This window comes from Phalacrocorax aristotelis, chromosome 5, assembly GCF_949628215.1.
Source record: "Phalacrocorax aristotelis chromosome 5, bGulAri2.1, whole genome shotgun sequence".
Lineage (NCBI taxonomy): Eukaryota > Metazoa > Chordata > Aves > Suliformes > Phalacrocoracidae > Phalacrocorax > Phalacrocorax aristotelis.
The window spans coordinates 41,066,684-41,084,319 of NC_134280.1; the positions used below are offsets into that span (position 1 = coordinate 41,066,684).

Below are 17,636 nucleotides of genomic sequence, written 5' to 3' on the forward strand. Positions count from 1 at the left end.
CAAACGAAATAACAATCCTCCACTGGGGTGAATTAGGCAGAGCAGAAGTACAAATGAAAATCATAAGATGAGTCTCTTGGGGACCAAGTTAACATGAGATCAGAGCAGTAGGATGAGATGAGTACATTGCAGATCTTTAAAATCCAGGGAGTGACTTTTAATTGGATTAAATGCTGGATGAATGGTTAGAAGTATAAAACCAGTCAATGTGTCTAAAAATGGGGGATATTTACTCCCATTTCTTGCAGCAGGATGTTGTTCTGTTCATGGATTTGGGATCCTTACAAGTTTCTGAGAAGCAACGATTTGGGAATTTGTCTTTTACAAGGCAGAAATAGTTTCAAAAGGCAAGGTCAAGATAAGGACAAATGCTAAACACTTTCCATAGGTGAAGATGGGGAAAATTGCTAGAAGGGAAAAAAATTCCAGACAATAATATCTTGCTTTCCAAACACAGGAAATTAAACAGAGTGCTTAATTAGATAGCTGGTGATTAGAAGCAAGTAGGGTTTTATTAGAAAAAGAGTAAGGTGATTAGACAACAGACTGGGTTTATCAATCTTTGTAGAGAAACATCATTCAGACACAAAGGGCAGAATTGGTAGCAGAGAGAAGAAAGGGAGAAAGATTTGTAGGGAATTTTGTTGAGACAAATGGGTGGTGGACCCAATGCTCTGAAAGGAGTATCATTGTAAAACATGACACACCAGCTAGAAATAGATAGCTACTTGTGAAAAGCTGCTTCCTTGAAAAACTAGTCACATGTATTTCTTCAGCAACAGGAAACCAGTATATAAATCATTGCATTATTTATTTTTTAATTCAATAATACATGAGGTGATCTGCTTTTCTAGTATGTCTGTATTTAATGTATTAAATAACTGGTCATGCTCTCAGCAGCTGTTTTCCATGCCTCCCACTTCCTAGGATAAAACATGATATTATCTGTCTATGTACCCATACAATAATACTATAACATAACACAATTCATGTTTGAGTCTTGTTGTGATAAATTCTGCTCCCAGCTTTAGCCTTGCTTTGAGTCTTTCTACCTTGCAAGGACAGGCATTTAAAGAGGGAGTCATATGCCTGAGAAAGACATGGTTGGCTTACAAATTGTGAGATCATTTTATCTGTGTTGCCTACACTTTGTTTCCTTACACAATCATACTCCTCTCCCCACAAATTCTGAACCCACTGACTAATGTCAACCAACTTCACCAGAACAGTAGAAACATTAAAGATAATTTTGTTTCTGTAAGTGTCAGCAATAAATTGTTGAGTAGGAGAGGGAGATCTTGTGACTGAAAGGAAAGATTGAAGTGTGAGATCAGGCATGAGTAGGTCTGAATGCACCCAGGAGAGACGTTATGAAAGCTCCACTAATGGGGAAATGATTGAGAATCCACACGTCCGATGTGGCTCAGTAGCAAACCAGCTTTCACTGCATGTTGAACTAGTAAAATTAACTGGGGGGGCCTTTCACTTGTGGCCTTTGCGCTTGTAAGGTTCTCTGTTCTGCTTTCCTCTACAGTCTAGGAGGTTTTTTTACCATGAAAGTTGACATTGTTTTCCAGGTCTATGTCTTTAGAAGCTGAGCTGTTAAGAAAAATGCCAAATAAATTGAGATTAATGGTAAAATTAAAGGTGTTGACGGCATAGCAGAAGTCTTTGGACAATCTTGGATTATAATGGTATGGAGGCCCAGAGGCGATGTGCCACAGGAACCCCATGAATCTATGAAATCTCAGGAAACAATTTCATGGCCGTTATGCTGGGTAGAACTCATAGAAAAAAAAATGCTTCCATATATGCACTTCACTCCATTTCCCTATACCTTCCCATCAAATGGACTTATTCTGCTGTCCCCCAGTATTAACTCTCAGGTCTCTTTGTGCTTCCTGAAATAGCTCAGGTGGCTTTAGAGTTATTAAAAACTTGCCTAGACAAGGCCTTTAACAGCCTGATCAAAGCTCTCCCTCCTCGAAGAGGAGGCAGGTTGCACCACATGACCTCCAGAAGTCCCTTCCAAACCATATTGGCCTGTAAGCCTGACGTTGCGGCTTGTGACATTGCTGGCTCATTGTGGAACACCCTTTGAAGATGTTTGCAAGACATCCAGTCATCAAAGGGAAAGTCAACTACTTCTGGGAAAGCAGTCCAATACTGAGGATCCTCTTTTTTTTCACTCTGTGTCAATCTGTTGAAAGACAGGCAGAAAAAAGCTGAAGAATTGAGCTGACTTATGCAATCTAACTTGCAGGGACGTCATGCCCTGTAACTATAAGGCTTGGACAGCTTGAGGAAAATTGAGACCAGCAAGTTCCTCCAGATCTAGGTCTGGGTGCTGGCAAAGTTGCTGAGGAAAGAAGCCTGCTGGAGGTGCCAAAAAAAAGGTCCTGGTCCTGCTACCCACTTCCTTAAGCCAGCATCCTGAAAAGTGAATAGCTGAGTCTTTTTTCTGCTGAAAAGGAGATGGGGATGCGTAGGGTTTGGCTTTTGCAGGCAGCAAGAATCTGTAGTAACAGCAGGCCTTTTCCTCTCCATCTATGATTTGTTCCCTTTTTCTACATGGATATGAAAGCAAGCTTTTCAAGTTTCAGAGGGAAAAAAGAGACCTGGAAGTTTCCGACAAGTGTTTTCTATGCAAATCTCTCTATTTTATCCTGAAAATTTAAACAAGGCCCATAAAGGAGAAAAATAAAAATGAGACAGGCCCTAGAAGAAGTCAGAGAGTTCAAAGAGTTGGGCCTCACAGTGAACCAACTCAGGAATCAGGCACCCTCAGACCATGAAGCTGGTTTAGCTATGATGAGGTTTTTGTACACAATAAATCCTCTTCTTCCCCTCTACTGGGTGTTTTTAGGTGATGTATTTAAAGATGTTACATTAGACTTAAGTTTTATCATGTATCTTGACAACAGGAACAGGAATTTAACAACAGGACCAGTATTTTACCATGTTATGCAGAAGCCGGGGCATTAAGGAAAATAACCACATGTTGAAAGACCCATAAAAAACAGCTAGATTAAAAATTACAAGAAATGGTAACATGTTTTCTTTGTAGGCATTTGATTCTCTGTTTTACTGGTGAAGACTGTGAGGAATATGACAAATTGGGTTCCAGAGTGTCTTTTTATCTGACCAGGGCCTCTGATGTTTTAATTAAAATTGGGAGTAAATGCCTATTTCCAAGATAAACTTCAACTCTCTTCCATTGGGTGGTGCAAGCTGTTACTAAAATAATATACCCTCAACCAAAACGGCGGGGACAGGGTGGAGAGGACACATGCAAGCTCTTGGTGGCTGTGAGGAAAAATGCTGACTGAGAAGACTTGTCTGTGCAACTTCATCAGACACAAAGCATCAGCTTCTCTAAATCAGCACAATTTAATTGATACTGAAGTGATGGACTTGGCAGTGTTAGGTTTACTCTATGAGGTGGGACTCTATGGTCTTAAAAGTCTTTTCCAACCTGAATGATTCTATGATTCTATGAAGTAGTCATTTTGCCTTGCACCAGATGAGTCACTGGCCTCAGTCCTCCCTCTGGTGATGATTTCCTACGTTCTTCTGGAAACAATCATTACTGCAGATCTGCAGATGTATTTTTATTTCAAAGCCCTGTTATATGTGCAGGTGTGGGATGGGTACTGTGTGCAACCTTTGTTTGGCCATTCTTATAGCACATTCTGGTAGAGCATTATTTTTGTCTGTAGATTAAAAACAAATAACCCCTCTGTGGCTTCTATGATCTATTGACCCTGGAAAATCTACAGATAATAAGGCTTTACATGCTCTCTGCCCCACCATCTGACCCTTTCCTTATGGGAAAAAGATACTTTGTCGGTTACAAGAGAAAAAGGTAAGGCATTGATACTTTCGCTGCTACCAAGGCCACAGTCATGAATTGTGTGGGTTCTCTTAAGCTATTGCTCTTCAAAGGTAGCTGCTGCTTTAGTTGAAATGCTAACGCTTCCCTCTGAGGCTGTGCAAAAAAACCCCAAAGATCATGATATAGCTGCTAACGGAGGAAACTGTGGTGCTTGTTTGGTGTTCCCAAGCTCAGGACCTAGGGTCTGCTGCCATACGCTGCCCTGCCTGGGAACTGTCTTTGTGTAAGATGCGACTGCCCTTGAGCAGGAAGCTGCCACCCCACATCTGGACACATCTGTGTAGCAGATGACGTGGGATGCTCCTGGACCAGTAGCCTGGAAATATTGTCCACCATTCCCTTCCAGCCATGTAATCACCCTCTGGTCCACTGAACTAGGGCAAGCTTTGCCATTTACCTCCTTGGGAGCAGGATATGCTGCTTAAAGAGTGATGGTTAGAAGTGTGCAGGAGAACTAATAATGCCATTTGCTGTACATTTTCCTAGTGGATTTCTCTTTCCAGCTTTTCTTAGTGGGGGGGATAGTGAAAAAGCTGGCTGTATGGCTGTGTCCTTTCATAAATGAAGGATGTCGGTTCACAAATTACAATTTAATTTGGCCACACCCTTCCTGTAACTAAGTAGTAATTAAAATCAGGTTAAAAGTGGGTTGTAATAGAAATGAGAGAAACGCTGATATTTCTAAAAGTTTGGATTAGAAATAAATAAATAGGATTAAAAAGAAATAGGGTGGTTTGGTAAACATAATTGTTGAATTGGATGAGGAGTGTGATTTGAAACTGAAAGCCCCTTCCTGTTATAATCATTTACCTCTAATATATTTAGGTGAAGGAAAACTGGCTGGAAATTTCCTGTCAAAGCAGAGTGTTGATGGAAAATGCCCATTATTCTCAAGTCCACATTATGCAATTTAGACGGACAAACCCCTGTGCAGCAGTGAGGCAGGGCTCAGTGTGTGGCTGGGGGCTTAGAGAGCACAGTCAAAAGGAGGGTAGTGCAAAAGGGACTGACTCCTTTCCTCTGGAATACATAATTTCTAGCATGCACTGGGCAAAATTTGAACAAAATTTAGCTTTTAATTTACAGGATCTTTTTAGCTGTTTGAAAAGAAAGAGGAAAAAAAAAAATAACCGTAGCTCCTATCAGCTAGGAGCCTAGCATTTGTGACCAGCTGCAGCAGAAAGCTGATGCTTCTTAGCAAAGCAAGCTCATTACTGGGATAGTAACTGGAGGGGAGGGAGGGAGAGGACAGGACTGTGAGGGGGTTTTGTGGTATGCATGAAGTGGTTGCTGCTTGTACCCCTTTAAATGGACCAGAAACTCTTTGGGTGGTGTTTCATAAGGGAGAGTCTCTAATAGGTATCTCTGGAGGGGCTAAGTTTGCAGTGGGTGTTAGTTCTCTGCTGCTTGGAAGAGTTATTCCTGGGTTATGCTATGTTCTCCCTTCTACCTGGTTTTCTGTTTCTTGACCCAACTTTGTATGAGGCTTCCTTCAAGCTTGAAAGTCCTTTTCTGAAGAAGAAATCTATTGTTAGAAGGGTGCTGTGTCTGTGTGTAAAGAGGGGTTTCTAGATGCTGACAACTTTGTTCTCTTCTAATTGTGCTCCACTACCCTTAAAAGCTAGAAAGCCTTGTGGACAGTTGAGTTGACTCTTTAAATCTCCCTTTTGCATAGAAGGATGTTTAAAATGAGGAATAGTTAACCTCTTACTGCTTTCAGAGCTGCTTGTGCTTTCTGCTCCTACTAATCAATGGTATCTGAAATAAACCCTTGTACTCCTTTTGTCCCTGTTTGCTTTGAGTAGCTCTGAAGTGTGACACTGGCTAGAAAATCCCATGAAAGACCAGGTATGAAGATCATAGAATCATAGAATGTCCTGAGTTGGAAGGGACCCACAACCATCATGAAGTCCAACTCCTGTCCCTGCACAGGACAATCCCAAATTTACACCATATCTCTGAGGGCTTCTTGAATACTGTCAGGCTTGGTGGCCGTGACTGCCTCCCTAGGTAAGATGACTTACCATGGGTTTTTTTTGTGTGCTCTCTTTCAGCATTGTGCTTTCCTGTGCATGAACTTAACATTAAATGTGAGTTGTCTGCTGCAGCTCTGTAACTGAGTGGAGAGAACAGCCTCAATGTGTACAGCAGGTAATGCCTTTCACTTACCAACTTGGGGGTTTTATCTGTGGGGTTTTTTTCAGTCTGGCTCACTGAGATTTACAGGTAAGACAACTATTCTTGGTGATGATGTGCAAATGAGTGAAAAAGAAGATGTAGCGGTAGAAATACAGACGTTCTGAAATAGCTCTCCATATCATCGTGTGGAGAAATCGAGGCTGTTCATAGTACAGAAGCTGACAGCATCTCTTCATGTGTGTGGGAAACGAGCAAATGGTCAGTGAACGAATAACCACGAGGAAGAGATACCGATTCACCTGAGACATTGCCCTTGAAATTCTTGAGAAATGGCATCACAAATACTGGCTTTTTTTCTTGCTTTTTCCCTGGCCAAGGTAATGGAGTAGTTTTCTCTGCACCCTTCAGACAGTATTTGAAAACTTCCTATTAGCAAACAGAAGAAAAATGTACTTTGTGTTCTAAAAATTAAATTTTGCTTCAGTTTTGTGGCCTTTATGACAAAGAAACAGATTTCTTTTAAGAAGAAAATGTGTAGGGTGTTAATAGGGTTTTACTGTATTTTGTCAGTTATCCCAGTTCTAGTGGTTTTTCATTTTAACCACTTCTTTGTTTTCATACGAAAATGGTAAAAGTCTTGTTTTCTTATTTGGGAAAGTGTTAATATTTCTGCAGAAAACATTGAAAATCCTTTTGTAAGGAGGTCTAGACAGAGTGCTTTTTCCCTCTTCGCTGAGCAATACACAGAAACAGCCTGAGACAAAGCCAGGCTTGTTTATGGAGTGCGGCACAGATAGCAGCTGCAAGCAGTTAAGGGTTAGAGGAGTCCTTTCATAGCTGCTGTCTTCCCCACACAGACCCACCCATTTCTTATACTCCTAGTGCGTGGGGAACAGGCAGAGTAAGGTATGCTGTGACTTCCTAGTCCTCTTGTTAATAACAATCTGTTCTGGGAATGGTATATGTTAAACTTAAATAGATAATGGCCTGGGAAGGCAATATCTGTGAGTACTTTCTTAAAAATGTGGATAATGCTGGTACTACTAATTCCCCCAAAGCCCTTAAAAGTTTCCCTCTTTGTTTGGAGAGTTTTACAACTAAGGAAAGTAGGAAGGTTTTCTGGTGCTCTTGGTGTTCCTTACAAAATGTGTTTTCTTCTGTGTGCTGGTTTCTAAAAGCCAGGTACTACTTTGGTCCTGAGAGCGCTTGGATTTCTGTCAGCCAGCTTCTTTCAGCTTTTGTTAGAAACAGATGTTCATTTGAGGCAAGCCTGTTCCTTAGCCTTTTGCTGATGCCTTTGAAACAAATGGTGGTTGGCCAATTACCAGAAACAGCCGTTCTCTTTAAAGTGTGACAGATGAGTGCAAAGGCAATGTATCTGTTCCCGTGCATAGGGTGCTCCCACTCCTTGTCCATCTCACTTGTCCTAGTGAAAGAGCAGTGTTGCTCCTCTAAAGTATGTTGTCAGCCTACAAGGCATGTTTTGAGTGTGGGATGAACTGGATAATCTCCATCCAGGGTATCTGTGAACAAGGAGCTGTGGTGCAAAGTCTTCTCCAAGTTAATGACTGTTTTCTGGTGTTATATTTGCCTATAGTTGTGGTCATATAAGCTGCTGGGAAATTCACCCTAGAATGAATAGATTTTAGGGAAGTGCTACAGTCCAACGTAAAACACCAACTCTGATACTTCCCGTCTACCACAAAGGTGTAGGATCCCTTCTGGAGACTTCTGGCCTCCCCCTGCCTTGTTCCTGGCTTCTACAACTCTGGCAAGGCTGGCTGTTGAAGGATCAAGAAGTACCATGTGAACCATTGTCATGTTGAGCTTCATCTATTTCAACTGAAATATCATATTGGTACTTTAATTACAGCACATGCAAATCTAATTTCTTGCACTTCAGTCAGCTGCAACCATCAAAGCCTTTGGGCTTCACCCTGCAGTACTCTCCTGTGGTAAAATGAATCTTTTGATCTGCTGCTAGGATGGGTGGGTGGGTTATCAGCTCCATGCTTTCTAAAGCACTATTCAGCTCAGAACCTGTGGAGGTTACAAGCTTGATATAACTAAGTACTATCCTTTTTTTAATTAGGTGAGAGCCCAGTCTGTGTTGAGAGTCAGTTTAGAGCAGCTTGAGTGTGGACAGTAGTTGGCTAGAACAATAGACAGAATGACAGAGTGCACTATTTCTGCAGTGATGGCAAACTGGAGAATCAGGCCATTGTGATCCACCATATTATCCTCTATCCCTACTGCTGCCTCTGGCTTTACACCCATACAGTGGTTGTCTCACTTTCCTAACAGTGGCTGAAATCCATCATCCTTGCACCACATCAATAGCACAGGCAGAAAAGACTGGAGACTGTGGCCCAATATCCTTCATTTTCCTTCCACTTTTTGGATTATCTCAATCTTTACATTACTGTCACTAAATCTGTGTATTTCTTTTCCTCTGGCCAGCCCTTTGGTTTTTTTTGCTTTGATGTTTTTTTCTGGCTCGCTTTTACCAGTGCAATTAATTTCTTTGGTGCATGTGTCTGAAATCTACCTTTTGGATGCATTTCATTCTCTATAAACATGGGAAAGTAGAACAGTGGTATCTGCCATAACTTCTTTGAACATAGTTACTTTAAGGACTTGTCCCAGGGTATGAGTTTTGTGACTGCTCTCATGCAAATATGTTTTACCACCGTTTCCCTGGTTCTGTGTGGAAAAACATTGGTTATAGGAGCTGTTATTATTATATGTATATCCTCACCTGGCTGAAACCCCCAGGGAGGCAAGTTGGTGGCTTCAGTGGAGGTGTTGCCCAGATAACTGACACCCTGAAGCATGGCTAGTAAAACTGAGGTTGGAAGCTTTCTAAATGATGTATTTACAGTCTTAAGTTTTTCCTTCATTTATTGATCTACAATCGTTATGGGGTGCGGAATCTATGCAAATATGGGGCTAAAGCAATAGGCAAGGGAGAGAAGCTGAGGTCAGTTTTAGGGAATAGGAAGCATGTATTGCTGACCATTTGTTGACATGTAAACAGTGCTCTCTTAGTGGTACAAAGATGCTGATCTCTAGTAGTCATGTCCGTAATCTACTGACTCCTCTTCACAGGGTACATTGCTCAACGGAGGCTTGTGATGACTGCTAGGGAGGCAGGCTCTTGAGAGCAGATGTGTTAGGAAGCCTTCTGACAGAAAGTTTCCACACAAAGAAAATTTATTTTAACAAAATCTTTATGGTAAAACTCTGGCACCAGTGTAGCTCTGTTTTCAAATGAAGGCTTTCCTTTCAGAATAATGATTTCACTGAAAACATGTTGAGTTATAGTATTATCAAACTTCAAAACACCATTGTTTCAACAACTTTTCTCAATTTTATTGAAATGGAATGATTTTTTTTATTCTAACAGACATTTTCCTGAGATGGTAATTTAATTGTTGAAATGTGGAACTTCTCTAATTTGGGATGAAAGCTGACTTTTGGAGGCTTTAAGTAAAACCGAAGTGTCAGTTCCTATGTCTCTAATAGGGAGTTCTGAGTATGTCCAACATATGGAAGGAAACTCTGAATGTCAGGGGGTGTGTGTGTGGGATGGCAAACCTTGTTTTAAATGTATACCTCCAAGAATGTGACTTCTATTAATTAATTCCTGTGTAATCAATGACTATGTACCATGATGCTGGGAATAATTCACAGAACCTCATTAGAAGTTGTTGGTAGAAGAGGAACAGTAGTCTGCTCCTTTTGGAGATCCTCGGTTCCATACCTGAAAAGGTGACATATTGATTGGAATCTTTAAGTCTTATTCTAACTTATTTAGCTGTCTTCAGTCTACCTTTCCAAACTGCAATGGAGGATTAAGTGGCTGTGAAAATGAGAGGGGGCAAGTGGAGTACAGAGAAAGTGGTTTGCTTACTGTAGGGATGGGCTGGGGACCCACTATGCTAGGGAAAACAGTGTGGAGACAAGCTCAAGCACTCAAAATACTGTATGTCAATGTATGGACATGAGTTAGCCTTTCAGTCGAGCTCCTCTGTGGTTGAATCTGAAGGTGTATTTAAGTGTTGAATGCAGACTGTGAAGAAAACATCTATAGAAGGAAACAATATAAGATACTGCTGGCATGGTGTTTTGAAGGTAGGAAGTCCCATGGGGATGATGTTTTTTTTAGCCTCTGTGGAAGCTTTGTGGCTTAACCACAAAGGTGAACAAAATGGCAGACACCTGAATTGAGAAAACTCCAGGCTGGAAACCTCTGCTGTCAAGGATTGCTGAGCACTGCTCCCAATGGCCCTCTCCCCATCGACACTCATGACCATAGCCTGTTGCCTGAGGAGCTGTGCTATCAAACCAGTCCTCCCTGAGGTGTGGCCAAACCTGCCTGTTAGGAATGCTGCTAATTGAAGCAGATGCTGTGTGACTTCTTCCTTCTCCAGCTGTAGGATGAAGGTGCTGGCTGTTGCCTCATTCCAGAGCATCTGACTCTGACTTTGTTCCAGAGAATCATGGTGGGCAGCAAAGAAGAAACATTTTGGCTGCGCTGACTAAAAATCAGACTGCTGACTCATCACCAAAGCATGGAAGGAGAGATGGAGCCTGACATTGCAAACCAGCCTCTTGCTGCCCTCCGAGTATTGTGAGTCAGTGCTAAGGAGATAATTCCCCTACTTAAAATATTCTGTAGTATGTGTCTCTCTCCCTGGCCATCTGTCTGCCCTGGTTTCTGCTTGTCTCAAGTGGAAAGACTTCTTCCCTTTTGGACAGCTTCCTCCAAAGGGTCAGCTGTAGGGTTTGATAGGGGAGCAAAGGCCTTTGCTGGTTCCCAAATAATGACTATTTGCTTTGAAGGAATAAATCTTATTTAGGCAGGATGCTTTTGCAGCAGACTGGATCTTTCAACTACCCCCAGACAAGAAACAGTTGTCTGCTTAACAGCAGTGACAGAAAAATGTGAACAGATTGAAAAAGTAGAGGCAGAAGAGATTTTCTGTGTTCATTGAATAAAATGATCTCTGCCCTCTGGGTTATGATGTCCTTGTGTCAGACTTATCACAGAAGAGGCAGTAGTAGATGAGGTAGTTTAGTTGCTAGCACAAATTACGGGAGTCTTGGGATTGTTCTTGCTCTTCACTGTAGTCCCCAGAAAGTCAAGTTAATATTACAGCTCGGATGCACAGGGAATGGCAGATGTTGAGAGGAGTATTTGTTACCTGGGAGGTTTTTCACCTAAAGCAGCAGATGAGTATTGCTTTTTTGCTGATGTCGGGCTTTTCAGACGTAACTGGAAAGCAACACTAATCCATATTACTGATTTTTTTGTCAGTCACAATGCGGGAGGAATCTTGTACCTCTGGGTCACATGCATAAACCATGAGCTGTATCCTCCCTTCCCTGTCCTTGGCTTCTCCAGGGGAGCTTGAAATAGGTAAGAAACCTTTTGAGGCAAAGAAAGAAAAGATAATTTATCCTAGATCACAAGGTAGGTGACAGACCAGGAACAGGCCTCTGAAATCTTGCTTTACAAGTCAGTGTCCGCCCTATCTGCCCTAGAGCTTTGTGTTGGCTGTAGGCTAAGAAAATAAGATCTTGGTACCCTCCAATACTCCTAGTGATACTTGCCTAGAAACAGCATTTTCTGCCTCCTTTTGCCCTGGCTATGCCCTGTACTCTGAGTGCTGTGAAGAGGGTGGAGTAGGTACTGATGCCAGTCCTGCAATAAAATGTTTCCCCACATCCAAAGGATTGGCATATGGCTGGTTCTTGGTGGAGTTTAGGTCACCCAAACAAATCAGTCCTACTGGGACCAGAGCTGATGGGACTGCTCTTGCAAGACCAGATGTAAATGTCTGAGTGTACCGAATGGAGTCAGTAAATGGCAAAAGTTTGTAAGCATTTGGATCAAACCTTAAATGGTCACATCAGCCACAAACCACTCTATGCCAGGATCATAAAACCATGTCAATTCATTGTTTGCCAGCTCTTGATAAAAGAGCGGAACTGTCAGGCAAATTCCTTGCAGATAAAGCTGTGTGTTTAAGCACTTCCACTCTATAATTTAGTGCCTTTTTTAAACTTCTGAAAATTGATGACTTTGTTGCAGCAGACACAACTTCAGTAGATAAATATTATTTCTAAGTGGTGTAATGGTGGTTTTTTATGCTAACATTCAGGCAACTCATGCTGGTCCACTACCTAAAATAGTTGAAAGTCACTTCTTCCTAATTCATGTTTCTGAAACTTTCAGGATTGTATTTTCAATCATGTGTGGAGCTGGTTACTGAAAGTGTAGAATAGCTCATTGGGCAAAACCCAGTTGCACTAATGATTGAGGATGGACTCATTTCAGAGAACCCAGAGTTTGATTGTGTGGGTAGGAGAGCTAACGCTCACCCATTTTTTCACAGCCTCTACAGGCTATTGCTGTAATGTTCTGGAAAGTGATATTTTTTTGAGCGAGTGTGACTTTTTGCTCCTATTCTATTTTTTGGAAAAACTTTGAGAAGGAACTTTTTCTCACACTCTACAAGCCAAAAGTAATCTTGCCTATTCCAAACAGGCAAATGGAAAAAACATTCAAATTCAGTGCTTTTGAACCTCCAAATAGTTTGACTCATGCTCTGCTCTAGACATGGCTAATATTTGAGGTGGGGAAGCTATCTGATGAATATTACAAGTTGTGTTGTTCCTTGTCACCGCGGTATTCATCCTAAAGTGATTTCTCTCGACCACTTCTGGGGAGGAAAAAAAAAAATCTATTGCTATTGTACTTGTAAACGGGTCTTCACCTCTTACTTTAGTGCAGTTAATTGTGGATTCGAACATGCTGTTGTGGGCCACAAGACCCGGTGCAAGCCTGGCAGTGAAAGTAAGTTGTAGGTACAGTGCTAGGCAGAAACGTGCAAAAGAAGTTCAACAGCACTGGAAAACATTCATTGGGATGAATGCAAAAAACCTTCAATGGCATTTCACCAGGAGTTCAGGGAAGAGAAATATGCCACATCAAGCATAAATTTATTTCAATATAAAATGGAGTAATCCAAAGGGGGCTGGAATAAGTTGGTGGGACTTTGTTGATTAGAATTGATTCATTTTGCATCAGACACTAAAAGCAGCTGATCATGTATGGTGTTGGCTTGAACTTGTCACACAACCCAAAGGATTAAAATCACTTGAAGTCTGATGCTGACTTTTGAAGCTTTGTTTTCAGTTTGGTGTTCTCAATGGCTTTTAAGTTGCTGTTTATAATTAGCTTAAGAACCTGAATTTTCTTGTGTGCCTTACATCAAGATATTTGGCACAGGAAATCAAACATAAACCCAGAGTACTGGTTTTTTTTTGTGTGTGTGTGAGGACACTGTTTGGAATAAGGTGCCTCACTGCATGGTACTGGGGTTTTGTCCAATGGCCATTGTACTGGGACTTCTTCTAAGGCTAGACTTGAAATTCAGGCTTGAAAACATAACAAAATGTCTGATCTGAAGAGGGGAGAGACACTTCCTATTAGGGTGGAGTGTTTACTTTGCTCTGTGAAGTGTTTTTCTAGTGCTCTTTATTTCTTCAAAGCTCTCTCTGCAGTCATTTAAGAAACCAAAATACTGTCAGCCTTGTTAACGGCAAGTCCTGGAAGCACTTTTCAAACCACCTCTCTGATTCATTCTGCCACTTTTCTTTCAGATATCTAATATATAGATATGTAAACAGTTTATTTTTAGAGTTTCATATTTCATGCTAAAAAGTGTGGTCCTGCATGTACTTAAAACTTACATTTTTGTAATGAAGAGGTTTAATCGTCAGCAGTATAGTTATATTGGTGTTTTGTCATTCTGTCATATATGTCAGTCTGTCATAATACTTTCTGCTCAGAACTTTTTTCCTTAAACTGCTTTGGCTTTACTATGCAAGGACCTCAAACTATTTAACTAATTTAAGGACTAATTTAGTTATATTCCTGTTGACAAGGGGTGGTACATACAGTCCTACCGCAGGCAAAGCTTGAAATGATAGGACCCCCAGCACCCATGAGGCTGTCTTGCATCATTTTTCCATTATATCAAGTCATGATGTTTTTGTAGGGCATTTAGGATTTCCACCACATTACCCCTATTCTGTAGTTCCCAAAACTGACCACAAAGAGATTGTGTCTGTGGCTGAAGCCTACAGACCCTGTTCTCATGCAGCCACCTCTTTGCCTCCCTGTCTTGAATTCTTCTTTGATGGGATCATTTCCAGGATGCAATAGAGGGGATGAGGTGGAGCTGGCTTCCAATGGGCTATACCCGGCTGCTGCAGCTGCTCTGTGTGGGTGTGACATGGGCAGCAGTACATTAACAAGGATCTAGTCTTTATTTTGTGTAAACAAAAGATGCAGTCAGGTGGTTGTTCAAAACCCCTCCCGTAAATGTAAACTCCAGCATTCTGGATCAGCTGATCCTATCTACTGATGTCCAGTAGATAGGTGGTCATAGATACTGGTGTTCACTGGTACCATTGACTGTTTTGGTCTTGCCCAAATACAGTGTGAGCATACTTCAGGTCAAAGGAACTGGTGAGACTTGCCTTCAAGCTCCCCTGGATGTAGCAGGATTGCAGTGAGCATAATTATTTCACAAGCTTGGATGCATGCCAGTCATTCAGAGCCTGCCACTTCCAATAAGCGTGTTCAGCTCAAATCTACATACAGTTTAATTGAGGGCTTGAGTTAAAATGAAAATCCAGAATGAAAGCAACTAATTCCCCTTTGAAATTGAACAAGAGACATGGAGCTTGGTAAAAGGAAACACATTTCTACAGTCATATCTCTCCATCAATACTGCTAATGTTGTTCAGTCTGCAGAACTGCTTAGATAAAGCTGGCATATGCTGTGGGAGGAAGGTATTGTTCAACAATTCCTACCAAAAAGGTACCCTGTTAAGACACCACCCAGGAGCAGTATTTGTGTCTTTGTGTGCCACCAGATCGTTTGCATTCCCACCAGAGCAGCCACGCAATGTGGTGAGCCACAACTGTACCTTCAGAGGGTGTGCTGTGGGTTCGCAGGGAGCACTGAGGAAAAGCTGCAGTAGATCAGGTGCAGTTTTAACTTGATGAGTAGATCAAAAGCTGCAGGGTTATTAGCTTGAGTTTAGCAATTAGCTTGAGCTTAGTACTAAGCTCCCAGAGTCTCTGGGTCAGCCCAGAGCAAGCAGCTGTCAGGGTGAATGATACTTAGTGGACACAGCCGGTGTGTTACATGGTGCACAAATAGTTAAACACATCTGACTACCAAGGCTGGGACACTATAGGTGCGCCTGTTTGTCTTGGCCTTTCTGGGTCCACAAGTAACTTCTTCAGGTAGACCTTTAAATGCTGTAGGACTTGCCTTGTGCAGTTTAATGCAAAGTATACAGAATCAGCTTGCAGCCCTAGGTCTTGATCAATGTAAGTACTTAAGAGCAACACAAGTACTGGTGATACTGTGATGTTCAAAGAGCCTGATGAAGTTTGACACTGCCCACTATACCTGGTATTGTACAGAAAAAGGGGGAGGGATGACACCATCCTTGCTGTCAGCTAAATCACTTAGCATATGAGTAGTCCTGCTAGAGTTGTGCTGACCCTCAAAAGCATTGCAACGAATAACACCTGCTTCCCCATCTTGTTTTAAGATCCTAATCTCTGTCTTTTTGTTCTCCTAACTGCAGGGAGGCTTGGCTTTTACCTTTGGGCAATATTCAGATTGAGATTAGTATGATGGAGGAAAGAAAACCTGAGGGAGGCTTAAGCAGTGCCCAGCTCTTGTTCTGACCCTTGATTTCCCCCACCTGATAAGAGCTATCTTCCTCCTCCTGCAGAAAACTCACAAACAGCAGCTAGTTATACAGTAATGGAGATTAAGAAAAAAGGAATTCGCTGAAGACCTCAACAGTCTGGGAAGTCTCTTGTTTAAACTCTGTTTTGCACTTCGCTATTGTAGTTTACTTGAGTTATTCCAAGCCCAAGGAAGGAGAAGGTGTGCTGCCAACTCACAGGTCATTAATTTCCAAACCATGCTGAAAGGTGCAAAGTTGAGCGTGTTTTTCTTAGTGTTTTACTGTCAACAAATATTTGTGTTTGGAATATTTCTGTGAAAAGCAGAGAGCAGGGCTTCTCACTGGCTTAGAGTTGCCTGCTGCAGCTTGGTGCGCTGAGGTATTTGGAAGACCTTAAGGCTGTGTGGGACATGCCTAACAGGCCGTGGCAGTCATTATCAGACTAAGATTTACAGGATGATAACAGATTCTGTGGTGGTTGGTTTTGTTTTTTTTTTTTTTTTGGTCAGCTGTATGCTAATGCTTTTCCTTTAGTAAAACTTATCCTCTCCAGTTACTCAGTAGAAATTCTACGGCCTCCAGGCTGTGAAACTTTGGAGTACGTTCCCTTCCAGCTCTCTTTAAGCTTTGCTGTGCAATATTTTGTCTCTTGCAGGTGATGCTAATTGTGCTCCAACCAGTGGCCCTTTCCTCTGGGGTTTGCTAAATTAGGATAAACCACCTCTGGCAGAGGCTAGATTTTTCACAAGATGCAGAGGCAAGGTTTTGACTTGTGAACATAGTGCCAAATACCTTGTGGTATGCTTTTTGTGTAAAGAAATGATGTAAAGTACAGTTCTGGTCAAGTTTTAACTTAGTCTGTTACAGTCTGCTTTTCTATCTCTTCCTCGAACCCTTATTCAAACGAGATGGCTTTATTTCTTGGTGCCTTCTGTGGTATAGAGCTGCTGAACAACTTTATCTTGCTTTAGAGGTGTCTGTATTTTGGTGGTATATAAGAAATCTCTCGTGCAGATTCACTTCTGCAAATACATAAACTGGTGACTAATTTTAAATAAATGAATAATCTCACTGAGCTGGGAACATTCCTATGAACAAAAGTCCTCAGGGGTTTTCTAGGATTTGAATCTCTTCCACATGTAAAGGTCTTTGGGAAGAAAGTTTCTGTATAAAATACAGAATTCTAAATGTTTGTATTTACACAAAACTACATTCCTTCAAAATTAAAGAAATACTTTCAATTTGTAGCTTAAACAGTGTAAATGGTTTGTTATAGGTAGTTTCAAATATCCTATTTTCTATGCCAGATTTTCTGATTCTACAGTTATGGTTTTCTATAGTTAAAAAAGACTGGTTTTTTTCCCCTTGTTGCTAAGAGAAAAACATGAACAGCAAAGCAAAGTAAATACAGTCCATTTAACTATTCAGAAGAAAGTTACATTAAACGTAAAACCAAATAAAAGCCTTTCTCTTAATTTTATTCATTTGCAGTACGCATATATTTCACAGAGCAATAGTAAGTAAGATTTTTGGACAGGAGTATAATTAAGACTTTATAATTGCACTTTAAGGCAGTGATAAATGGGATTTGTAGAGCTGCACACTTAATACGTGCCTCAGGAAATGGCGTGACTGCGGAACTGTGCAGCTTTAAATCAACTCTGTACATTCAAAACCATATCCCAGGTTTTATTATTTGATCTTGGATACTATTTCAGCTATGTCAGTGTTGTATTTATACACCTCCGCAGTGCTGTTCTGACGAATGTCATTATAAATAAGCATCAGCAAAAGCTATTTTAAGTCTGAAATGCAC

At 41.2% G+C, this 17,636-nt stretch overlaps 1 long non-coding RNA gene across 1 annotated transcript; it reads left to right on the forward strand.

Annotated features, from left to right (window-relative positions):
• The first annotated feature begins 5,161 nt into the window (after positions 1-5,161).
• On the forward strand, positions 5,162-16,559 carry LOC142057661 (uncharacterized). Its single transcript, XR_012660710.1, has 3 exons — positions 5,162-6,046; positions 10,468-10,667; positions 15,863-16,559. It is a non-coding gene; the product is annotated as an uncharacterized LOC142057661 (long non-coding RNA).
• Positions 16,560-17,636: the final 1,077 nt, after the last annotated feature.